We start from the raw sequence: 25,160 nt of genomic DNA, 5'->3' as shown, positions 1-25,160 counted from the left end.
ACCCCGCGAGAAACTCCATCGCGAGAGCCGATCGTTTCTCTCTCTCTCTTTCTCTCTTTCTGTCTTCTCCTTCTCTTCTTAACTCTTTCTCTCTTTTACTTATTTTGCTTTGTCCGACTCCCTCGCTTCGGACCACTCTCCCTGTCTTTTTCTTTCTTTCCTTCTTTCTTTCACTCTTTCACTCTTTCTTTCATTCTCTATTTTTCTCTTTCTCTCTCTTTCTCTCGTGTGTGCTTCATTTGTCTCGTATTAGTCGTTATTACCAGAGTTGAAAATTCAAATGGACGATGGATAATGGAACTGAAATTCTTTTTCTTTATATAAATAACTCTTCTCTTCTCTTCTCTTCTCTTCTCTTCTCTTATTGCTCGTACTCGAGAAAAGAATAAAACGGGCTTGAAATTCTTACTCGTATTAGTAGCTTAAAAACCGTGAAAATTGTACTCTTGTACAGTGAGTCACAGGATTATTGGTCTATACCTACTATGTCGTTGTTAATTTGCCTCTCACGAATGCAATCTTTTTTTTATCAAATTTTTTACATACCGCAGCAAACTGTTCGACGATTATTTCATATTTCTAATTGTTTCAATGAGAATTTTTAATTCAAGATTAATCTAACAAGAATATTCGGAGAGTGTTCGCAAGGTATAATAAAAAATACAATGATTACTTTTTGTAAGTAGTACTTAGTTGGCCCATATCTTGAGAAGACCAATTTTCTTATCAGTTATATTCAAATTTGCGTATAATTTGAAAGGAAATATTACTCGTACCACCTTTCCTTTTCTACAGCCACTTATTTAACTTCTTCTATAATAAAATGCACAATTTGCAATATTATCAAATTGATATCGATCGAAAAATTTAATAATCCTTGAATCACGTTATTACTACCTGCGTTTAGATATAAGAATTTGAAAATATAATATCGTAAGAAAATATATAATAACGTTACGAATTATTTCCACGACTGACATAATATCATTATTTATTTTCCCTTACTCTTTATTTCTTATTTTTGTTTCTTTTAAAATATTTTGTTTTCTTCTTTCTTAATTTGAACCAAAGGAAGAGTTAAGTTCGTAATTATTGGATATTCGAATTCCTCATATCGCCTCGCAATCGAACGCGACTCCTCCTCTCTCATTGACATTTTCGTCGAGTTTCGCTCGTTTAAATTCCGCGACTGTGTCCCTAGCGCAATGCAACGTTTCTTTCATAATGAAAATATACCAATCGTATGTCCGACGACGACGACAACAACAAAAACGATGACGATGATGATGACGATGACGATGACAAGGCATTGCAATGATTTTTATCGCGATAATGTTTTCCAATTTTCTTTCAAACTTCGCTTAAACGAGTACTCGATGAAAGACGATTCAGTGACGTTTTCTTCTTCTTCTTCTTCTTCATCATCATCAGTTTCATCTTCTTCTTCTTCTTCTTCTTCTTCTTTTACGTGTTCGTGTTTGTGTTCGTATTCGTGTTCGTGTCGTTTAAATGCGAGTGATTCCGAGCACGCGATCGTATCATCGGTGTTGCCGGATCGAAAATGGGCCGCATCTCCCATCCGGGAGATGAAACGAAGCGTGTTACGTCGATTCCATGGTTGGCGCCATGCGCGAATTAATGTAAGCGCCGTTGGATGGTCTTTTACAAAAGGACACAGATGGATCGAACGTCTGGCTCGATTCGTTTCATTTACGTCGAGCTTAGAATCGAACGATGTTTCGTAAATGAGCCCTAATTATCTCGACATGCGGATAACTAACTAAACCTAACCCGTTAATACTAAAACGAAATAGAAAAATACAAACGTAGTAGTAGTAGTAATTGCGTTAAATAATATCGCGAAACGTTCATTCTCTAATTAATGTGGATCATTCGAGATAATTATAATTACAATTACGATCGTTTCAAACGTCAAAAAACTGTGTGGTTTAATAGAAGACTAATTCAATAAAATAATAATAATAATAATCGATCGAATTTATGTTTCACATACGTGTACGACGGATAATTTACACATCGAGAAAAATAATCGAATAAATAAATATATAAGATTGCGTGAACAAATTTAACGAAAGAAATTGATGAGTAAGAACTATGATAGAGAGAATGAAACTACCGTGAGGTTGTATTGTTGTAGGAAATGTTAGAAATAAGAAAATTGAGGTGGGGGCGAGTGTAGTCGTGCTGATTCGCGACGGCCGATGAAAGCGGATATGCCACCTGGCGATCCTAGCACTCGGCTCATCGTGATTTTCGTCGTGAGTTCGCGAGATGTTCGCTAACGATAGTAGAAAGAGAGAGAGGGGAAAGGAAAAGAAAGAAAGAAAGAATTAAATAAAGAACGAAGAAGAAGAAGCTCGAACGATGAACGTCAAGGTGTAGGTACCAGCCATTATACGGGACGACGCGTGACTTTTCCCGGCAACTATAAAAAAAAAAAAAGAAAGGAAAGGAAAAAAAAAATGCGCGTCCGGTTTTGTATTCTTTCTCTTTTTATTACAATACGTACGTTTTAATAAACATCGGTATCTCGACGCACGAACTTTTACGCTTACGGGGACAACCGAAAAAGGCCAACCGAGTTTGATTCGTTCCTCCCATCCTCGTATAAGACGACACTCGACAAAAGACAATGGAGAGAAACGAAAAAGGCGCGAAATCCAGAATGTGACGGACACCGTACGATTGCGAAGGTGGGACACGTTCAACGCACGTCTTTCAAATAAATTATCAACACTCCTGGCATTCGCTAAGGAATCGAGCTTCGATGTATGACCGGTGTCGAACGTACGAACGAAACAAACGAACGAATGGATAGATCGATCGATCGATCGATCGATGGGTGGATCGATGGATGAATGGTTCGACCGATAGCTCGACGGATGGATGGATATGCTGAATATTGCGAGACCATCGGAACCACCGAGTTCGCCCACTTTGTCGTAGATCGACCAATCGGGTTTCCTTCGTGCCTCGCCAAGGGCTCGTTTGTCTCTGTTTTAAAGGACGAGCTATCTTTCCTGATGGATCATCGATCGCTATCCAGACGAAACCAAACAAAAAAAGAGAAAAGAAAGGTATCTATTACATCCTATGAACGATCTTTTACAATTTATTTTGTCTAATGTGATATCGGAACAATATTTTACTCGATTTAAGTCATTTCGTTCATATTATCATATTAATTATTAACACGATAATAACACGTAAAATATAAATAAATAAATAAATGAAAAAATACTTATATTTCGAATAACATAAAGATATATATATTTATATAAAAAAAAGAAAAGATGGCTGACCAATATCGTAGGGAGAAACGGACGCGTTAGGCTTTTCCCCTGACAAACGAGTTACGGCCCCGAAATGTCAATCAGCTTTTCTACCGTCGCATTCCAAAGTGCTCCTGATTTGGTTTAGGTTGGCTGTTATCGAACAGCTGCGTCCACGAAGACTAACTTTGCGTTAAGAGAAACTTTTCCTAACACTCTTTTCCTCGTCATAGTCATCGTCGTCCGAACTTCCGTTTTGTTCCTCCTACTTATTATATTTAAGAGGTTTGCGTTTTAAATGCTACAATACTGTAACGTTCTGCTATCGTTTCAAAGTAATTAATTATCCTAGCGCGACACGCTCCGCCTTCTTATCGAGATCGTACACCGGGGCAACTTTACTATCGTATGAAAAAGGGGGGATAGGCGGGAGAGAGGGAGGGAGACTAGTATTTAATCGTTTTCACGATTTCGATAGACTACTCCAAAGACTATAGACATTCTTTCAACGTTCATTATTTTTCTACATTTTTCTTTGCTTTTTTCTTTTTTCATTTTTCTTCTACATTACATAGCAGTCTCATTATATTTATTTAGATAACTTTGGAGTTAATTACATACGATAAAATTCGCGATTTGAAAGTTAATAATAATATATTTTCAACATAATAAATTTGATTACGTACAAAATGTAACGTAAATCAATCGCACCAATTATAAAATTTCTTATTTTCCCGTGTTAACCTGAAATATTTTAACGAGTAATCGTACCATGACGAGCATATTTTATACATACGACTAGAACATTTCAAAGTGATTACTAGAACGCAATCCCATACCGAATCAAAAGAATATTTGAAAAAAATAAAAAAACAATTGTCGTGAAATGTTTTTTAAATCTCCCTTCCCCCCCCCCCAGAATATACGAAATAAAAATACACTCTTCCTTTTATAATCTTATCTAATAACTGTTTCTCGTTAGATCAAATAATTGATATAATTACTCGAATTCGATGTGATTAACAAGAATCACATTGTATGGAGAAAATCAAAGTTAAAAGAAAAAGTTTCTTCTCTTTTAGAAAGTCCAAAGATCTCTCGGTACGATCTTTGTCGTCGGGTTTTAACACAAGTCGTTGGGATATAAATATTAATAACAACGATATCGTAATTTCGTGAAAACAATGCTTGGGCCCCGAAAGCCACACCCGAAAGACGAAGAACCAAAGAGAGAGAGAGAGAGAGAGACTCGAACGACGACCCAGTTACAAAGAAACTCCAGAGAAAAAAGATCGCACCTACACGCACGGATCCTCCCTCTCCGTTCCTCGTTGAACGCTTTCGAATATTTCCGAGGCAAGTCTCGAGTCCGATAATCGAGTCCTTAAAAGAGACTTATTTCTTTTTTTTTGTTCCGTTTTTTTTTTTTTCTTCATTTTGTTTTGTTTTGTTTTAAAAGGTATACACGATCCAAAAGCGATTCGATCTGTTAGTGGAAGAAGTTTGAACCGTAAACGTTATCGCCAACTCGAAGCGGCAAACGGTAAAAAGGTCCCATTAACGTGCATGGAATTTCAACGAAGACGGAGTAAATTCCCCCGCGTACAAACTCGAGATTAGACAAGGAAGTCGACTTCCGGGTGTGGGTGGCCGTGTATCGAACAATTAACGCCACGCGCCCTACAGATAACGTTCCTCGAAACTTGCCTTTACTCTAATGTGCAAGAAAATAAAAATATAACTGAAATAGAAAAAGAGTAGGAGAGAGAGAGAGAGAGAGAGAGAGTTAATGAAGATTTTCATCTTACATTCTCACTCTCTCTCTCTCTCTCTCTCTCTCTCTCTCTCTATTTTCTTAATGCACGATTATTATGATTAATCGAAATCATTATTACTTGTGCATTCATTTGTTTACTCATGAATTTCTACCTTCTAATCTGTTTGTTTTATCTCTAATAATATATCTTTTTATTATTAATCGTCATTCCCCTATGATGAGTCATCGCTACGTAGATTAATTGAAAAGTTTTAAACTCTTTAATAGAAATAAATTGTAATTATTTTTCAGAAATAATTTCGTTTCTTTTGCGAAACTTTGTTAGACTGGAAACTTTTCATATTTACAATCTACATAGGACATCTCAATGTATCGATCAATCGTTAATTTATTTTATCTCGAATAAATTTCTTCTTTCTCGGTATCGCATAATCATCGGCATAGGTATATTAAAAAAAAAAAAATGAATTTCAATTAAAAATAATCAATCGCGTCCCTTTCACTCTTTATTATTGTATTTCATTTCCGTGTAAGATAAAAGTACGAAATCGAATAAAACGTTGGTGTTGGTACGAATGTTTCAGCTTTCTCTCCCGGATGAAATAATGCTCGCTCGTTATCGTTAATTTAACTTAAAGTTTAAATTAAATTCGCTAAACGCGTGGTGCGAAGACTCAAGCGTTACCGGACGCGTATACGGACGATTAAGAGGTGTTCCACTAAATTCTCGTAGGACCGTCACTAAAAACGTGCACAGGGCCACGACGTGCTTCGTCCAATGTTATCAATCAGCCTCGAGATGTTTCGGTCTCCGTTAATTTTCCTTTTCTTCGTTTTCTCGTATCAAAATTATCCTCATTGTAAAACAAACATAAGTACGAGTAAACGATCTCACCCACACGTCAATTAATCTCTTTCTAAAATACGATCTTCATTTTTTTTACGAAGTTTCTTAACAATCGTTTCGATGAATTTACTTTGTCATCTTATCTAGATAATTCTACTTGATTTTCGCAAATATATATATATTGTTTGAATGAAATTAAATAATTCCTAACACTACACCTAACCTATCGACAATATAATGTGTCATTTCAAATGTTAAACGATATATTTTTGTAGAGTATGCTTATCCGAATTATTTCTCAATTATTGTAATAACTTTTCCTTGGTTTTTTTTTTTCTTGAATACGAAAATTTTCTAAAATAAATCAAAATGATCCTACGAAAAAATCAAAGAGAACGAAATGAGAATACACGATTATACTTTTCTCTCTCTCTCTCTCTCCTCTCTGGTGATCTTAAGAGGGAGGAGGGAATGGGGAATAAAAATAAAAGAAAAAAAAAAGGTAAAGCCAGTAGCACGTCGCTTTCTTACAAGGACTCTCCACGAAAAGGGTTTCCCCCACTTGATCGCCCTTCCTTCCTTCCTTCCTTCCTTCCTTTCTTCCTCTTCCACGCCGAAACGAACGAACGATCGTCTCCTTATTGAGACGAGAAGACGAGTATCACGGGAGGGGGGACTTGAAAATCGAAACAACTTTTTCCTAGAGGTCCTAACGACAATTTACGATAAAACCCGGCCAATTCGTGAGTCCTTCTGAAATTCAAATTTGTTTGAGGTGGGCATGCTCGCGCGCGAAAAAGGAGGAAACCTTTCGAAGAGAAAGATGAAGAAAAACGAAAAGGAGAAACTTAGGGGGGAAGGGGGAGGGAGAGGGGGATGATAGTTTTTATGAAAGATCTCTGCCACCAGGGTGGATTTGTCGTGTAGACGAAAACGACCAATAAAAAAGAAAGGAAAGAAGAAAGAAGGAGAGAGAGAGAGAGAGAGAGAGAGAGAGAGAGAGAGAGAGAGAGAATAAATGTTCTCTTCGCGTGAGTATCTATCTATTTCTCTCTCTTATTCTTTCTTTTTCCGTCTCTCTTGGTCTCTAAATTTAAATTTACGATTGGCCGGGCCAGACCCGGCGGTCATGCTCTCGTCTTCATCTCGTTTCGCTCGATTCTCACGAGACGTGTCAAATAGTTTCACTAAATTTCGTAATATCCTATTATTCCATGTGTTAGTGACGGCTTTGACAATGAAACATGTCTGTCCTCTAATAAGAATTGACTTTAATCTAAAACAATTCGCGGGGTCGAATAAAAAGATCCGTATTAACTTTTTGTCGAATATCGTTGAATAAAAAAAAAAAAAAAATAAAAGAAAAAAAATAATATCACACATAAGTTAGTCTTAACGAGAATTTAATATATCGCGGTGTAATTATTTTTTTTCGTATATTGTTGTCACCAATATCAAAATGCATTTATTTTTTTTTTTTAATTTTATTATCGTTTGTATATTATTATGATTTGTTTTCTTCTAAATGAAAATTCGAAGGGAAAAATAGTTTCTTTTTTTATTTTTCTCATATAAGAAATGACTTAACAGTGCACGGAGGAAATGTTAAAAAATAAAACGAAAAGGAAATAAGAATATGTGTGGGGAAAACGAAATGACATAAACCCGTTCTTCGATCATCCTATTTTCACATGTTTGTTATTTTGTCGAACGAAACATCTCTCTCTCTCTCTCTCCCTCTCTCTCTCTCGCACTCTCGACGAGAGGATGACGCGATTTTTGTCATTTATATTTTTTTGTTTCTTATTTTTCCTTTTTTGTTTGAATAACATCGTAAAGTTTTATATCGTTCTGACGAAATCATTCGGCGGTTTGTTTTTTAAACGCGCGAGATATAAACCCGAAGATAATCGAGTGCAACGACCGTGAATCGATCCTCGACGAAGGACTTCTTCGGTTGTTCATTACTCGTCGTTGTTTTATTCACCGATTTTTCCACTATCGAGACCCGAAACTAAACGACTCGATGATTTTACCCAAAAGATTACAATAAAAATAAAGAGGGAAAGGGGAAGAAGAAGAAGAAGAAGAAGAAGAAGTAGGAGGAGGTGAAAGAAGAGAAGGGGGTGCAGTGTGCACGATCGCAAACTCGAGGAAACACGCGAGCCACCTCCACTTCTTCCACTTCCTCCACTTCCACCACTTCCTTCACCTCGTTCACCTCCTCCTACGAGTTTAGGCCGACGACCCCCTTATCCTCGGCGTCAGCGAGAAATCGATCGATTTCCGCTTTTGTCGAAATTCTTCGTTTTATCACGTACGGTTTTGGTTTGATTTGGTTTGTGAATCGTTATGCAATCGAAATATATATTTCTCTTTTCCTTTTTTTTTTTATTTATTATATTTTTATTTTCTTATTTAATATATTGTAATATCAAATTTAATATATTTTGCGAAATGTTTCAATCAATTGAAACGAATATCCCACGTTTGTGTCGAATTCATTATGACGGTGTACATAACTGTATGAGTCAACAAAATTAAAAAAGAAAAAGAAAAGACAACATTGATTTTATAATCAATACAATTATTTTGTATTATATATATAAATGATATGATAAACCGCGAGCATAATTATATCTCATCGAGATTTCACCAAAAGATTATCCTTGCTAAGGTAAACGTAAAAATTGATCGTAATAATTAAAAGACAAGAAAGAAAAAATGTTTTTCACGCCTCGGGGGAGAGATGAATTATCTATGTAATCTAAAAATAAATGTGTCATTATATGTTTCGGAGGGATTAATACGAGGTAACACTTATTTGCAAAAAAAGAAAAAAAAAAGGAAAAAAAGAAATAAATAATAATAAAAAATATATAAACTGAGTAAGCAACCTGTTGAAAGATCGAAGATGTCGATCGCCTGTTGGAACGTAAACTCGCGAGTTTGACCTACTTGGTAGTGGCCGATGCATTCTTCCTCTCGGGAGTGTCTCCTTGCAATTCCTCTCTCTCTCTCTCTCTCTCTCTCTCTCTCTCTCTCCTTCTTCTCTTTCTTTATATACATATATTACTTTGGTATAGTAAAGAACGACGTTATTTTACAAGCATCGGAAGCGAGTAAACCCGCGATAGCGACGAGTCCGGCCGTGGCCATTCGATATCGCGGACCACAACTTAAGTTTTACGATTTCTCTACCACTTCCTTCTTACGATTTAACCAAAAAGAAGATACTTCGGGTACCTATAATAAGCATATAATATTATGATAAAAGCAATGGTCGAGAGATGATACAGGATCGTAAGATTAAATTTATCATAAATTATAGATAACAAGTATGCGTTTTTGTTTTATTTAGTTTATTTGATTTAAACAATAAAAAAAAAAACAGGAGTGAATCCTTGCGAAAAGAAAGGAATAAACGTATTTCATAAATTATTCTAGATTTCCCTAGTATATCTCATTGGAATTTCCCACTAAACAATCGGATTAACGTCTCGATCTATGAGACTCGACAATCTCATGCCACGATTTAAATAGATAAAGGCAGATAGCAGTAGTAACAGTCGTTCCTTGTATTATCACAAATCTAATAAATACCTATCGTATCGCATAAACGACTATGACATTAAAGAGAATAGGAGGAAGAAAGAGACAAAGAGAGAGAGAGAGAGAGAGAGAGAGAGAGAGAGAAAGTATCAAATTTGGTTACTTTCTAATCCTTTTCTTTAGAAATCAAATTATTACTTTGACGCGTAACCAATAGATAAATAAGTAAGCGAAAAAAAAACATAAGAGAATAAGTTAATAAATCTCATAATAATCTTTTTATCATTCAACACTATAACAAAGAAGAAAATATAAAGAATCCTATAATCGATATAAAGGATCGAGGAATCAAAAGATGATCCACTCTAACTCTTAAGAGAGGCGTACTCGTGCATTCTTCTCTAGGAGTGTCTCACTTCCCTCTCCCTCTCTCTCTCTCTCTCTCTCTCTCTTTATTTCTTACTAGTAAACGTATCGTTCAGCTAAAAGCCAAGAGAACTCGAGCAGACAACATCAACGGGACGAGAACTATAGCTCGCGACACGGCACGCAGGTTCCTCGATTGTGCGTAGCTCGGTGTGTACTCGCGATAAAAGCAACCTATACTATAGAATACTAACACACCATCGTCATTACAAACACCATCGTATCATGCAAAATGGCAATGGGTTCGTTTCGCTGTAAGTGTACAACAAAATACATAGAACAGACACACGCGTGTACGCAAATGTGTAGGAAAGCGCACGCACGAGAGGAAAGGAGATAACCGATAAAAAAGGATGCCTGTGTGTGTATACGTTTGCATATGTGTATATGCATGTACGCGAGTAAGAAAACGATAAGAAAAGAAGAAAAGCTGGAAAGCTGGAGGCTGTGGTATATAAGCGGAGGCTTATAACATGGAATGTGGGTTAGGCTCGCGATAGGTGGGCCGCTCTAATTATGAATTAATTCTTGAATAACGGTCGAACTCGTGCGACTATCGTTCCTTTTCCTTATCCTTCTCCTTCTCCCTCCTTCCCCCCCCCCCACTTCTCCATCCTCGTCGTCGTCGTCGTCGTCGTTTTCGTTTTCATAGTTGTCGTGGAAACACGAGGAGAAGAACCGGTCGCAAAAGAGACACTCCTTCTCCTAGCTACTTCCTGTTCTCAGGTACTTCCTTAAGGATTTTTTAAGAACACATGTCGGCTACCATAAGAATAAGTACACCCATTCGATAGGAGAAGGGGACCCCCACCGTTCTCTGTCTAGTACCTTCTTACGAATCTCCCCTCTCCTTCCCTCCCTCCCCCTTTCGTTCTATCTTTTTTTTTCCCTACCTTCTACCTTCGAGACTAAGCTGCGCGTGCGCAAAGATCTTGTATGCGTTATTACATGCATGTCGTCTCTGTCTCTTCGTCTCTTCGTCTTCGTCTTCGTCGTATTCAAGAATTTGCATTGCATGAATCCCCCTTCTTCCGTACGAGCAAAACGTTATATACGGTACTGGCTGCGTGTTTTACGTTCATTGCTTTCGATCTTTTCTTTTTTTTTTTTCTTACAACATTTGCTTTGATCTATCCATCCATCTGTATCCGTCGTCTTATTTTTATCCCCCTCCAAGTATTTTTTATTACTACCTACGTACACACTTTTATTTATTTGTTTATTTTTCTTAATAATATGATTCTCTTCTTAATGCACAGTTCAAAATATCAAAAAGCGTCGACAGCCTGAGATAATGATAATAATAATAATAATAATACGTGTATTTTCTATTGCATACTTTTGTATGCACCATTTTAAAAATTTTAACATTCCTGCTCGACAGGCTACGAATTGCATCTAATCATTCGTCGCATATCTCTGATTATTATTTTTATTATTATTATTATTATTATTATTATTAAGTATACGACACACCGGATTGTATCAGATTTTTTTCCTCTCGCATAGTGTCTCGTTGTTTTTTCTTTTTTCTTTTTATCAAGTACATACATTTTCCAGCAATACATATTTTCAAATGTAATAATTATCGAAGCGAAAATAATAAGCAACCGATATATCTCGCGAGACAGAAAAAAAAAAAAAAAAAAAAAGAAAGAAAAAAGAAATAAATAAAATCGTACTTTGTCTAGTTGTTTTAATAAGAAAGAAAGAAAGAGACGATTAAAAGATCATAATGACAAATGGATATTTCCTCTTAAGCTGGCCTCCTGGCATTGACTTGTCAATATTCAAATGACAAATGATCGGAGAAAATATACGAAGCCTCGTATATTCCAACGATTTCATTGAAATCATTCATAGATAATACGATGAAAAATTTATCAAACGTAAGAAAAATATCATCGAAATTTTCATTGTGTTTAATATCGTAAAAAGAATAAGAAATAAATAAGTAGAAGAAGAAGAAGAAGAAGAAGAAGAAGAAGAAGAAGAAGAAGAAGAAGAAAAAGAAGAAGAAAAAGAGAAAGAAGAGAAACGACGAGGACGATAAAAGAAAAGAAAAAAAGAGGAGAGGAGGTCTTGTGGTGGTTGGTTGGTTGGTGGTTAATGGCGACTCGCATCGATAATTAAAATCGATAATTATCACGAGTTAATAACCGGTCGTTATCGTTAAAACTCGAAGGAACATCGCGTTCTCATCTCTCTTTCTCTCTTTCTCTCTCTCCCTTTATTTCTTTCATTCTTTCTCTCGTTCTCTTTCTTATCCCTTTTATATTCCTCTTGGGTTGAGCTTGTAGATCTTATTCCGTTTCTTTCGTACTAGTACGTTTGCTCGAACCTGAGGAACGATCGAATGAACGAAGAAACGAAGAAACGAATCGAGAAAAGGGCCCCTCAAGCAACGATCCTCTTCTTCTTCTTCTTCATCTTCTTCTTCTTCTTCTTCTTCTTCTTCTTCTTCTTAGTTTTGTCTTCGTTGTTGGCACGAGAGGAAAAGAGATAGTAGGTACGCGTACGTGTAGTTAAAAGAGAAAGAAAGAAAGAAAGAAAGAAAGAGAAAGAGAAAGAGAAAGAGAGGGGTAAAAGGAGAGACAGAAGAGCAGAGTCACCGATTTAAATTGAAGCCGTGGAACACCCGCGAGGGAGAAGAAACGTCGGGTTGGCCTATCGAGTTTAATAACACCCGGCAGACACCGACTTCTATCTGAAATTACGGACGAAGAAGAAGAACTTCGATCGGCCTTACACCGACGACTCCTCTCTCTCTCTCTCTTTCTCTCATTCTTTCTTTTCTTTTCTTTAATTTATTTTATTTTATTTTATTTTATTTTCTTTCCTTTTCTTTTTATTTCTTTATTCCTTTCTTTATATTTTTATATCTCTTTGCACATACGACTACGAGCTGAAGATCATCCTACCAATCATAATTCATTCAAATGTCTCATGACAAATGAAAAAAATAAAAAATAAATAACGGCGATATCTCTAAGACATTTCGATTTTACGATTATTTATCCGTTTTAAAATTGTGGATTAATTTTTATGTAACACGTATTTTGGTTTCTTTTTTAAGGGCCACATGAAACATATATCGCAACGACATATCGAATCGACCCATTTTTAAACCTTTCCACAATAGAATTTCTTATGTGTTATATGGTATTATTTTTGTGGGTTAAGTATACAATTGTACACGAGTCATTTGACCAGTTGTGATAGAAATAGGTATACATTGAAACATCGGTACGATTAATGTGTAAATGATGATATAAATTGATTAAACTTATCAGATAGATTAATCGAATTTTTAATTACAACATATATTTTAATTAAAACCTACGTATGCATTGATACAGGTTATTAGAGTTGTTTCTCCTATGATATTCTACGTAAATTTGTACAATTTTCTTTTCATTATATGATATATCTCTTGGAATCTAAAGTTTAAGTATAGTAAAATTTTGATTAAACAGAATGACGAGGGGACAAACGACGAGAATGAATCAAAGTCCCATTAAACATCTCGACTCGACTTGACTCTACATGTTTTTCTTTTTTAACAAACAGTAATCGACTCGAACGTTTGTTAACGATCTTTCAAAAATATTGAATAAACACAATCGTACTTTTTTTTTACAAATTTATAAAGAAAATAATTTTATGAAAATAATATGATCCATGTAAATTATTAGTATCGATAAGAATATTTAAATTTCCTTTCTTGTAATAAAATTAGAATATAAAAGGTTGAAAGAAAGATCACACAAAAAAAAAAACCTATTCATTTCCTGGCAACTAGACGAATATTCAATTTTTTCAAATAGCAAAATATTTGAATAGAAAAGATTGTTTAAGTAAAAAAAAAAAAAGGTAAAAAAAGCTTAATCATTTCCTGGCAATACGACGAATATTCAATTTTTTCAAATAGCAAAATTTGAATAGAAAAGGTCGAAAAAATAGAAGAAAAAATAAACATATTCATTTCCTGACCTAACTCGACATAATAAAAAATACAAACATTATATCGATACTAACCGACGATAAAGATAATTAACAATTATTATAACGTGAGCCAGTATTCCGGTTTTATGAAACACTTTTACAAATCAACGAGATACGACGACGACGTCGATTACGATGGCGAGATGGGGTAGGGAGATGGTGGGGAGAGGGGAAGGGTTGGGTGGAAAGAGGACGTACCAGCTCGTAATTACCGATGCGATTTTATGCGATGCGAAAGAGCAAGATCGGTGTTTGTTGAGCAACTATGAAGATGAGGACGACGACGACGACGACAACGACAACGACGATTATTGTCGACAGAGAGCACTGATACAACATAGATTTCTTATATGCTTAGTGTACAACGTCAAAGAGAGAGAGAGAGAGAGATGAAGAAAATCGAGAACTATTGATTAGTCACCTCCTACCATGATTATAACCATCAATAATATATATATATATATATATTCACGAGTTAAAATTCTATCGTTTTGGGCGTTTAACATAATTGAAAACCTACTGAATTAGCAATCGGATTCTGGTGTTCCTACTGTAATTCAAATTTATACCTAGTTCCCCCATAACTATTCATAACCTTCATACGTCATCATTAACTTTACACGTTAAAAACTTCTAATTCATAATTAATTACTTTTTTTTTCAAATTTATTTCACACAAATATTTTAAAAACAATGACGGACGTATTATACAACGTTACGAAATACATAATAACGTAAATCAATTGATAATACGTTTTGTTAAAACGTGTTATATATTGCATAATAATTTCTCCAAAATGTCTTTTAGAAAATTTCTAACGTCGTTTATCTTAACTCATTCGTTTCTCGTTCGTTTATTAAGATCTCAAAGGAGATCTCGGGCAACAGAGTAATTCGATTGTATGCGTGTAAATATTCCTCCTGAGACAGCTTGCGTCCAGTCGCGACGACCGAGTAAAATCTCGAAAATAGCACTAATCCGTGCTGACAGTTTTGCGCGAATGGGACGACGGGGTTACGGGGGGAGAAGGAGGTTGAAGAGGGAACAAGGAGGAAGAGGAGGAGAGGGAGGATGATGAGTAGAAGAAGAGGTGGAGCAGGGGGCAAGGAAAGGGGGGAAAAGCGAACTAACTAACCTTCGTTTGAAAGCTCGAGCTAACGTTTTCCAGTACGGTCGTAGAGAATACAAGAGAGATGAAGAAGAATAGAGATAAATATACGTATGCGTGTATACGTGTATATGTTCATATGTGTGTGTGTGTAGGTTGCATAGGAGCATCCTCTAACACGCGTATTTAACCTGCAAGTACATAATACGCGTATAATATGAGTGTGCTTGGCACATGTGTCCGTCATTTGTCATTTGACATTCTTCAGTCTTCGCTTTTTAATTCGTCCATTGAGACTCTGTCTCTCTCTCTCTCTCTATCTCTCTTTCTCTCTTTCTGTCATTCTTTGGACGTGTGGCTAACCAAAGATCTCTCGGGAGAGAAACTGGTAGAAAGCATCTTCGGGGAGGAAGAAAATGGAAAGAAGACGAACCGAAAGAGACGAATAAGCGCGCACATTCGGATTGGCAAAAAGAAGAAAAGAAAAAGGGTTGAGAACCAAGAAAGAGTGAGAGTAAGGGAGTAAGGGAGGTGGGCTGGAGTGGGGGGAGAAGAGAAAAGGAAAGGAAAGAGAAAAAATCACGCATGGTTCGTCATAAGAGGAATTCCTTCGACGATACTGCTGGGCCCATTGGGCCACTTCGCCCGCTCTCTCCTCTCCTCACCTCTCTTACTCTGGCCCACAGACCTCGTGCTTTTTTACTGCTTTATGGGATTTTTTCACGCGGACCGCTAAGTCGTACATCAGAGGAGAGCCTCCTCAGTCTTTCTCTTTCTCTTTCTCTTCTTCTGCTTCTTATTCTTATTCTTTTCTCTTTCCCTTTTTCTCTCTCTCTCTCTCTCTCTCTCTCTCTCATATGAGAGAGTAAGAGAATCGTACGTTCCAACCGAAGGAAGAGAGACGGGTGGGACGATACATAAAAAAAAAAGAAAGAAAAGAGAATAAAAAAAAAATAAGGAGCCAACGCCAGCCGCCATAAAAACAACTGAAAGTATTAAAAACTTTAGACCTTTTACTGCCGTGAGTTCACTCTCTTTCTCTTTTTCTCGTTCTCTTTCTCTCTCTCTCACCCACCCTTTCGAGAACGAAAGAGAAGAAGAAGAAGAAGAATAAGATGAATAAGGGTAAAGGAGGAAACCGAGAATGGTCCATATACTAATCGTAATTTTTCTCTCGGTTTCTTCGAACGTGTATACGTTCTTCTACCTTACTTCTACCGTTGCACCCCCTCTCCGTCCCATAAACGTCACCACCGTCTTATCTCGCATAGAAATGATTTGACTCTGACGTTGTCGAATAAAAAAGAGTATTAAAGTAAGTAAGTCTATCGCCATGTGAAACGTTGAAAATAGGCGTAACGATCGATTGGCAATCAAGCCAATCCTTTTACGTTCCTCGTTCTTCGTGTCTTTTTATGAAATATCTGATCCGAATAACGATGCTGAAGGTTTGAAGAAATATATATATAAAAGAAAATAAAAGATAGAGATAGATAGAAAGAGAGAGAGAGAGAGAGAGAGAGAGAAAAAATGAAAAAAAGGAAAAATAAATGAAATGATACCTACGGCGAATTTGGCTTGAACGAACGAACGAAAGAACGAACGAGTGCGAGCGAATGAGAGAGAAAGAGAAGAAAAGAGACGAAATAAGTAAGAGGAAGAACGAGTAGGAAAAAAGAGAGTGAGGATCGTACGCGAGAGGAGAAGGCTGGACCTCGTAAAATTACCGTGCTTTAATAAAACGTGTCGTGCAAAACGCGAGGATAACGAGAAAATATAGGGTTCGAAAGACTCGTGAAATTTATAGAGCGATCGTTCGAAGCGGCTCAAGAAAGAGAGAAGAAGAAGTAGAAGAAGAAGAAGAAGAAAAGAGGAAAGAGAGAGAGAGAGAGAGAAGCCACTTTTTGGTTGTACGCGCGAGCCGGACTGGTTTAGTTCGGAGGTACAATAAGATCCGAAATAAATCAGGCGAATATACAGCAAGCGGACCGAAACGAACAGAAAAAGAGAGAGAGAGAGAGAGAGAGAGAGAGAGATAGGACGTTTTACGATGAAAATTCTTACCGAAATCCGATAATGTTCTCTCATGCATTTGGCAAAATAACGCGGAGACTCACGCTAAAAAGATTTTATATCTCGTTCACGACCCTCTTTTAAAAATGCCTCCTCCTCCTCCTCCTCCTCCTCTTCTTCCTTCTTCTTCTCATTTTTTAATGTTTACCCTTCTTTAATGTGTACCCAACACGCGTTTACTATCGTCTCTCTCGAAACTTTCACAAAATTCATAGATACGTCATACTCCGTCCCCCCTTCCCCCTTTTAATGTTACAAATTTGCATTCAATTTATCTTTTAATTAATCAACGTTTAAAAAAGAAAAAGGTTTCTTAAATATTTTAAAACCGTTCGTTAGATTAAGGTAGTCGCTGAAACAAAACGCACACACATAAAAAAAAGAAAAAGAAGGGAAAAGAAAAAAAAACACCTTAGAAAATGTTTAGATTACGTAGAATCTTTGTGGAAGATGTTCAAATAACTGCACTCTAATCTTTCGTTCTCGTTGAGATTACGTGCTGGAACGTAGTCGGATAAAGATGTGAAAAAGAGAAAAGGAAATAATGAAAGAGCTAGTTAACGAGAAAGAGAAAGACGCAGTAAGAGCAAGAGCAAGAGAAACAGAGAGAGAGAGAAAGATAAGTTTTAGTTTGGTAACGAGCGCAGTAAATTCCAGATTCTTTAATCTCGGTAAACTCGGAGTAGAGTTCCTTCTCCCTCCGTCAGCTTTCGAGAAGAGGCAAGGGGAGTGCAAGAGAGAGAAAAAGAGAGAAAAAGAGAGAAAAAGAGAGAAAAGGAGAGAGAGATACCCCTCGAGGGCACCTTATATGTACGTATATGTACTATATACACATATGTGCTGCGCCAAGGGGGCCTCCGAGCAGTAAATCTCGCGGACAAACAATCATAATTTTCGAAGAGCTAACAAAAAGCAAGAGACTCTTTAAAGGGAGCCGATGCCAAGCAACATGAAATGCGGCCGCCTCCGCGCCTCCAATTGTTTCGAGCTTTTCTTCCTCTACTACGTTATTCCATCTCTCTCTCTCTCTCCCCGCCTCCCCCGTACACCCCTTTTCGTTTCACGAGTAAGTACCTTCTATCTTCGTCTCGCTACCTGTCGTTTTCCTTCTTTCTCTTACTCGGGCAGCAGCACAACGGCAGCAGCCACGTTCAGGACCAACCTTTACTCTCTTTCCACCTTCGCGTTTCTCTCTATCTCTTGTTCCCTCCTTCTCCTTCTCCTCTTTCCCCTGCCCCTTCCCGCCCATCCCATCCCATCCTTCTCTTACTCCTTTTACTCCTCTTCTTTGTACGTATATATGTATGTATCTACGTAAGAGTATATACCTGAACGTTTCCCTTTCCTCGCTTTTACGTCTCTTTTATCGTTCTTCGTCGTTCAAACCTTCTTCTTCTCCTTCTTCTTCTCCTTCTTCTTCTTCGTTTCTAGTCATTCGTATCGTAATCTCGAAGGAACCCGAAGGAATGAGCTCTTCCCATTACTAATACGACTTCGATAACGTTCTAAGCAATACTAAACGTTAATAAAGTAGGAAATTGTGTTGTTTTCCTTAGAGACGGATTGCAATATAAAATGTCAATCGAAACTACCTGATTCAAAACAATACGTCACCGAAACACACCGAGATACGCGTGTCTCCTTCTCGTGAGTCAGCGAAAGAGAGAGAGAGAGAGAGAGAGAGAAATAGTTACAAATAATTTTACATTTCATGAAATCATTATCCTATACATGCGTGTTAGTTTAACACGTTTTCCTGTATATAAGCAAGAAAATTCTACGATTAGATATAAAACAATATAATATAAATGGAATAGAAAAACCTCTCGGTCATGGATGAATCTCCATCTGGTCACCGATTGAAAGAATAAACGACGGCGGGTCACAAAGGTGATAGAAGTATGCGATTCGACGTGTTAACGCTAATTAATGACGTTTCACGTTGTTTCTCGATAACGAGATTTTCCATTAATTCGTTCGTAAAAATTCAACATCAACGAATTTATCATTGTCAATTAGGAGTTTTGTTTTGTAAAAATAAAGAAAAAGGAAAAGATAGAAAAGAAGAAGAAGAAGAAGAAGAAGAAGAAGAAGAAGAAGAAGAAGAAGAAGTAGTAGAAGAAAAAAAAGAAACATTTATTTATACGTAGGAAGAGAGAGAATGAGTGAGAATGAGCGAGAACGAGAGAAAGAGAGAAGGAAAACGAGGGAGAAACGTGCAGGCCTGGCACTCTTGGCAAAAACGAGATGCTGGAAGAGGTGGGCGTCGAGAGAGAAAGAAAGAGAGAGATAAAGAGAGAGAGAGAGAGAACCAGCGCCGCGACGACTTCCGTGGGAAAAAGCAAAAACAAGACGAGAGAACGGAAATGACATAATCTCGCGGGGAAACCTTCCTGTTTCGCCTGGAATCGAGGTCGAATTCTTCGGGTGTGCAAGGTCGCGAAAGAGAGTTCGCGACGAAACTAGAACCCGTTCCTTCCACCTCAGTCCCGCACCTATCTCCCTACCCTTGCTGCTGTCCTCGTTCTCTCTTTCTCACCAAGAAAAAGAGAGAGAGAGAAAGAGAGAGAATCTGTATTTTATTCGGATATTAGGAAAATTATTTGCATTGACTGTCACTCGATGTTAATTTTTCTTCTATCGAAAATCATATTTTTGTTTTGGTTTGTAATAAAAATTAGTCCGAAGAAATATAAAAAACGTTTACGTTAGCTCGATGCTTTTTCTCCGTTCTTCTCCTAATTCCGACGAAAATCATCATGGTCAACGATAGGAAATGAAAAAAAGAAAAAAAGAAAAAAGATAACTATTCGAGGAAGTTTATTGCACAAAGCACTTAAGAACTATTTCATATAATTCCAAGGCGGTAAGCTTTGTATTCGAAACTAACATACGTAGAATTATCTTCACTTTATTGCCTGGCACATTTGACTTTCATTTTCTCTCGATCGTATTAAGAACGAACGTTCTTTTTTGGACGTCTGTCGTATTAGAAAATGATAGAAAGATAGTAAAAAAGGAAAGATGGAAAGAGAGGTAAGTAAAACCGAAAAGGATCTGTAGATCTATACGATCGCATGAATTTTCTGATTTATTACCGAGCATAAAAGTAGACAAATATGTTTTGGCGCGAACTACGCGAAATTATCGTTCGGTCTTTTTCTCTCCCTCTTTCTCTTTCTTTCACTCGCAAAAATACACAAACATACATACAGACAGATTTATTGTACACTCAAAGATGATTTTTGTTTCTTTTTTTTTTTTTTTTATTAACCGAAGAATTTTCGGAACAATTCTAACGATGCTAAATTCGTATTATCCTGGCAAACTATGCAACTAAACGAGATGAAATCAAGTAGAAGAAAATTTCTAGACGCGGCATCAAATGAAAATGCATCCGGCTCTCTTTGTCGTTTTCGTCGCCGTTTCGTGGCAAAGAGTAAATGCCAACTTGTTTTACAGCTTTCAGATGCGATAAAGCACGACGACGACGACGACAACGACGACGAACATTCGAGCAGTCGAGCGAGCATAATTCAAATATTTTTTCACTAACATTGTATTTTCACGTCGCGGATATAAAGAAGAAAGATAGAGAATTTCAACTTTAAACGCATTTTAAAAGTCGTACTTAGGTAGAATTGTTGTTTCCTCGTAGTTTCGTAGATTTATATAATAAAATCATAATAAATAAAGAAAAATCTTGGATAATTTGTAAGTTTTAAAACAAGTTTTAAATCGAGGTGTTGAATATCGCACGATTGAGATCGACTGTTCGTTGTATCTCTCGATACTCTCTCGACGGTTCACAGGTCGCACCGTTCGAGCTCGAACGTTGGCTATTTATGTGCGATTATTTACGCTCTATTTCTACCGAACATAAGAAAATGTTATAAAGTTCTAGTTAGAAGTAGTAGCAGCATGTGTGTGTGTATATATGTGTATGCATATATACGCGTATGTGTTTATATGTATGTACGAGCGCGTGCGCTCGAACGGGTGCGCATGTGTGTATTTAAATGCATTTATAAGTCTATTTACGAGTCGGAAGATTTTCAATGTTGCTCGACAACGTTTCACGTTTCTTAATGAAATGATTAGGAGAAAGAGATAGAAATAGCGAAATAAAAGGAGATAGATGGATAAATAATAAAATATAATTTACCTTGAAAATCCTTTTCAGCGAGTATCCTCGTTCCTTCCACTTATCGCACTTAAAGTTAGCATGATAGTCCGTCGGCACGACGATCAAGAATCCTTCCAACTGGTTATTAAATATATAAAAACTTCCAAAAACACTTTTTATTACGACGACGAGATGTAACGTGTTCACACAAAAAAATAATGAAAGATAATGGGAGGGAATAGAAATAGAGAAATTGTAAAGGAAAATGAATAAATGGAAAAGGGGAAATAATATAACTCGTTATCAATGCCGAGTTAACACGTTTTGTTCTCTATTCGAATCTCGATCAAAACGAAATCGTAGTTCGCGCACTTCCGTGATAAAATAACAAGGATGGAGTGATAAAAAATGGAAATAAAATTAAGAAAGAAATAATGAAGGGAAGGAAGGAAGGAAATAAAGCACCACAGTCAGCTCCTCTCGAGTATACGTATAAATCACTCACACCTAATCGTTCACGAACACTTTTCCTCTTAATGGCCAAGTATTTTTTCTTTCGCGACACCTTACTCGCGAGCCCCCCGAAGAAGATTCTCGTAATATATAATTAGAGAATAATAAGAAAGAAAAAACGGAACGGAGAGAAGGAGAATAAAGAAAAAAAAGGAAAAAAAAAAAAGAAAGAAAAGAACCAAAGGCACCCGCAGACAGAAGAAACGTTGCTCGGTGGCACTCACATTTTCCACGCGGAAAAAGGTTCTTTTTCTTTTCAATCAACGGGGTGGTCAACGCGTCGCGTACCCTTATCCACCTCGGTTAGTCGAGGAAATTCGATCAGCCCTTGTTACGGAAACCACCCCGCGTTTATCGATAGCTTTTCTTCCACGTCTTCGACGATCTCACGTTCTCCATTCTCCAAATTGACGATGGACCAGCACCACCACCAGCACTCGAAGCAGTTGCGTTGTTATTTTCCTTTCTCAAACCGAACGACGATAGAGAGATAATTAGATAAGCGTATGCTTGACCAACCGGAGCTAGGGAAAATTTGTCGTTTAATCGTTTACGACGACACAAGAACGACAGAGAGAATAATTTTCTTTTCTTGATATATACTATCACGTATAATAGATTTACTTTAGATCCTTAGCTCCTCCGGTCTTCTTCGGGGGGTTGAACGCGACGGAGCCACGGGTTCTCCACTCGCGTGGTACTCTCGGTGCCCGTGTGCCGGAGGCTCTATCGTTGAGTATCTGCCTCTCTCCTTTTCGAAAGTGGGGGATTGGCGTGAAACTCTCTCACTCTTTCTCTCTTTCTCTCAATCGAGAAGAACGAAGAGGAGGAGGAGGAGGAGAAGAAGAACAAGAGATGGAGGAGGAAGAGGAAGAGGCGAAGGTAGAGGTGGTAGTTTGCTTTGGTGGAGGGAGTCGAGTGGGGGTGTTGTTCCGTGGCTTCCGTCCGGAGAGGGCGGTCCAGTTCCGAACTTGCGCTCTTTCAGTGTCGAAAAAAAAAAGAGCGAAAAAGAAGAACAAAAAGAAAGAGTAAGAGAGAGAGAGAGAGAGAGAGAAAGAGAGACAATTATCGTCCTCGTCCTTTAACGTATTTAACGAAATAGGACTAAAAAGAAACAATAACGTTCGTTCGTTCGTTCCTATCGTTGTTGAGTGTTGTTATATATTGTTATTAATATTATTATAATAATTATTATTAATAATTGATATTGTTATATTGTTGTATGGTATAAAATAAAAATTCGCGATAGAATACCAAGCCAAGAAATACTGTCGCGAGTAATCGAATCGAATCGAATTGAAATCGAAATCGAAATCGAAGAGGAGCAATATGCGCGTGGCTCGGCTGGCGCGAGATGACTGAACCCCTCCGCCGCCACCACCGCCGCCAAGCGGTCCTAGGAAGAAAGAGAGAGACGAAACTACTCGGGAAGGAGACGGAGGAGGTTCGGTAGCGCGAGGAGACCCCCCACCACTCGGCATCTTTGACTCCACGAGCCCCACCACTCGTAGAACGGCTCGACCCAGCTGAGCGATGCCCCACCCCTGAGCGCGCGCGCGCAACACTACGACTCCCCGCCTCCGGGAGACGGTCAGAGAAAGATAAAGAGGGAAAGAAAAGAAAAGGGAAAGAAAGAGAGAGAGAGATGGAACTTGACGTCGTTCACCGTCGCGATGCCTACTCCTTCTTTTTGTCCTCATAGTCGTCGACGTCGACGCCGACGTCGTCGTCATAGTCATCTATATTGCTCTCACCCCTTCTATTTTTTTTTCTCAGACGATTAGCAACCCCTTTTTTGTTGTCCTCGATTGCAAGATCTTTATCGATCCCTGGATTAGAACGAACGAAACTCCTGCGTCGTTAGCTTCGAAAACTCATTTTCTATCGTCCGCGAGGGTGGTTAGTAGGGTAGAGTACTTGCTTGCTAGCTTCGCATGTGTATTGAAAGACCTGCACTGGCCAATCGTCGCAACCCCTTTTTTAAAAGGACACTCCCACTCGTTTTTACATCGTCCAGTTCTTTCAACGATTCTTATCGCAAAACTCTTTGGGCTGATACCACACGTTCTTTCTTCGACTATTAACGTAATCCTCGTTTGGAGTTTGTTTGGTTTTTTTTTTTTCTTTATTCGTGATTAACTGGATCTTATTTTTAAATACAAATGTATTTCTTTTATATTAAAATATATATTTATAAAAGATTTTGGACAATTTATATTGTACGATTTTGAATAATAGTAATATGATCTCTTGAAAATATTTTAATACGATTCGCAATGTGTGGTGATTACGTTAACGCTAATTAAACTTAACGTAATTTCCTAAAGAAAAGAAAAAAAAAACAAGCCCTCTCCCTTACGTCGTCCCTTTTTATTTCACCCGAATCCCAAACTCCCTATGCAAATTTTCTTTCCAATGCGGAAGCGAGAACAAAGTGGTGGTCTCGGTAAGAGAGCGCATGCTCGGCCGGTGCAACGAAGGGTAGCACGAGGATACGCGAACGAGGGTAAGTTTTCGTCCAATAACAGAACAGAGTTCTCGCCTCTCCGAGAGAACCGGGCACCTCCCTTTTTTTTTTCCCAACCGGAGACATGCTCGCTCGTTTGGCGTACTAAAAAGTATTATCCTAATGTATCCGTAGAACTCGATTAGAAATGTGCTCGAGACTAAATGAAAATTGACCGATAAAGAAATAAGAAAAAATACGAGATGGTTTTTATGATGATGATGATGATGATGACGATGACGATGACAATGATGGTACCATCCATTTTATCTTTCATTTACTTAGAAAATTCACCGAGATCATTTCTATATTGTGCGCGTGCGTGCGGGTGGTTTGTGAAGACGAACGATTAAAACCGAATAGATTCGTTTATATGAAAAGGGGACCATTGTCTTTTTCCATTCGGATTCTATTCTTCGATGAAATTTTTTGTTGATTTATCGAACCCGTAGCCACGTCAAAAATGAACAACGGAAAGAAAGAGGGATGATTACGTTGGATAGGTAAGGTAGATTTTCTTTTATGAGATGGAGAAAGTAAAAAAAAAAAAAGAAGGGAAAAAAGAGCAAGGAAAAAGAGAGAAAAAAAAAGATATATATATTAAATAAAGCAGGAAATTAAAAAATCCGAGATTAATTCTCATTGTAGGAAAGAAAAGCAGGTAGGTAGGTAGGTAGGTAGTCAATTTGGAAAAGTAGAATGTGGGAAAAAATTGCGACCCGTTAGGTTCTTCGATGATTGAAGGAAAGGGTTGAAGGCGAACCCCTTTTTCTTCAAATGGATTGGATATAGGTTCTTCTTAACGGAGAGTTTTTATTTCGAAGGCGTCGATAAAGTATCGCGTTTCTTAGATCTCACCGGTTATGAACTACGACGACGAGACGTTGTTTCGCGTGATTTAAAAACCTTCGATAAAATCGTCGTGTGTATTTG

The 25,160-nt window shown here is 37.5% G+C and overlaps 1 protein-coding gene across 3 annotated transcripts in view; it reads right to left on the bottom strand.

The window, feature by feature from the left end:
• Window positions 1-22,884, bottom strand: part of LOC106786430 — an 87,818-nt gene extending 64,934 nt beyond the window's left edge. For 2 of the 3 annotated variants that reach the window (XM_014747812.1, XM_014747814.1), the window contains exon 1: window positions 21,248-22,884. The gene's annotated coding sequence lies outside the window, so the exon portion shown is untranslated. The remainder of the gene's footprint in view (window positions 1-21,247) is intronic. The other variant, XM_014747813.1, reaches the window with a different exon arrangement.
• Window positions 22,885-25,160: the final 2,276 nt, after the last annotated feature.

This window comes from Polistes canadensis, unplaced genomic scaffold (genome assembly GCF_001313835.1).
Source record: "Polistes canadensis isolate GaletaPanama2010 unplaced genomic scaffold, ASM131383v1 scaffold_74, whole genome shotgun sequence".
In the NCBI taxonomy this organism is placed as follows: domain Eukaryota; kingdom Metazoa; phylum Arthropoda; class Insecta; order Hymenoptera; family Vespidae; genus Polistes; species Polistes canadensis.
Note: the sequence above shows the minus strand (reverse complement) of the source record. Positions and strands in the feature narration are given on the sequence as shown.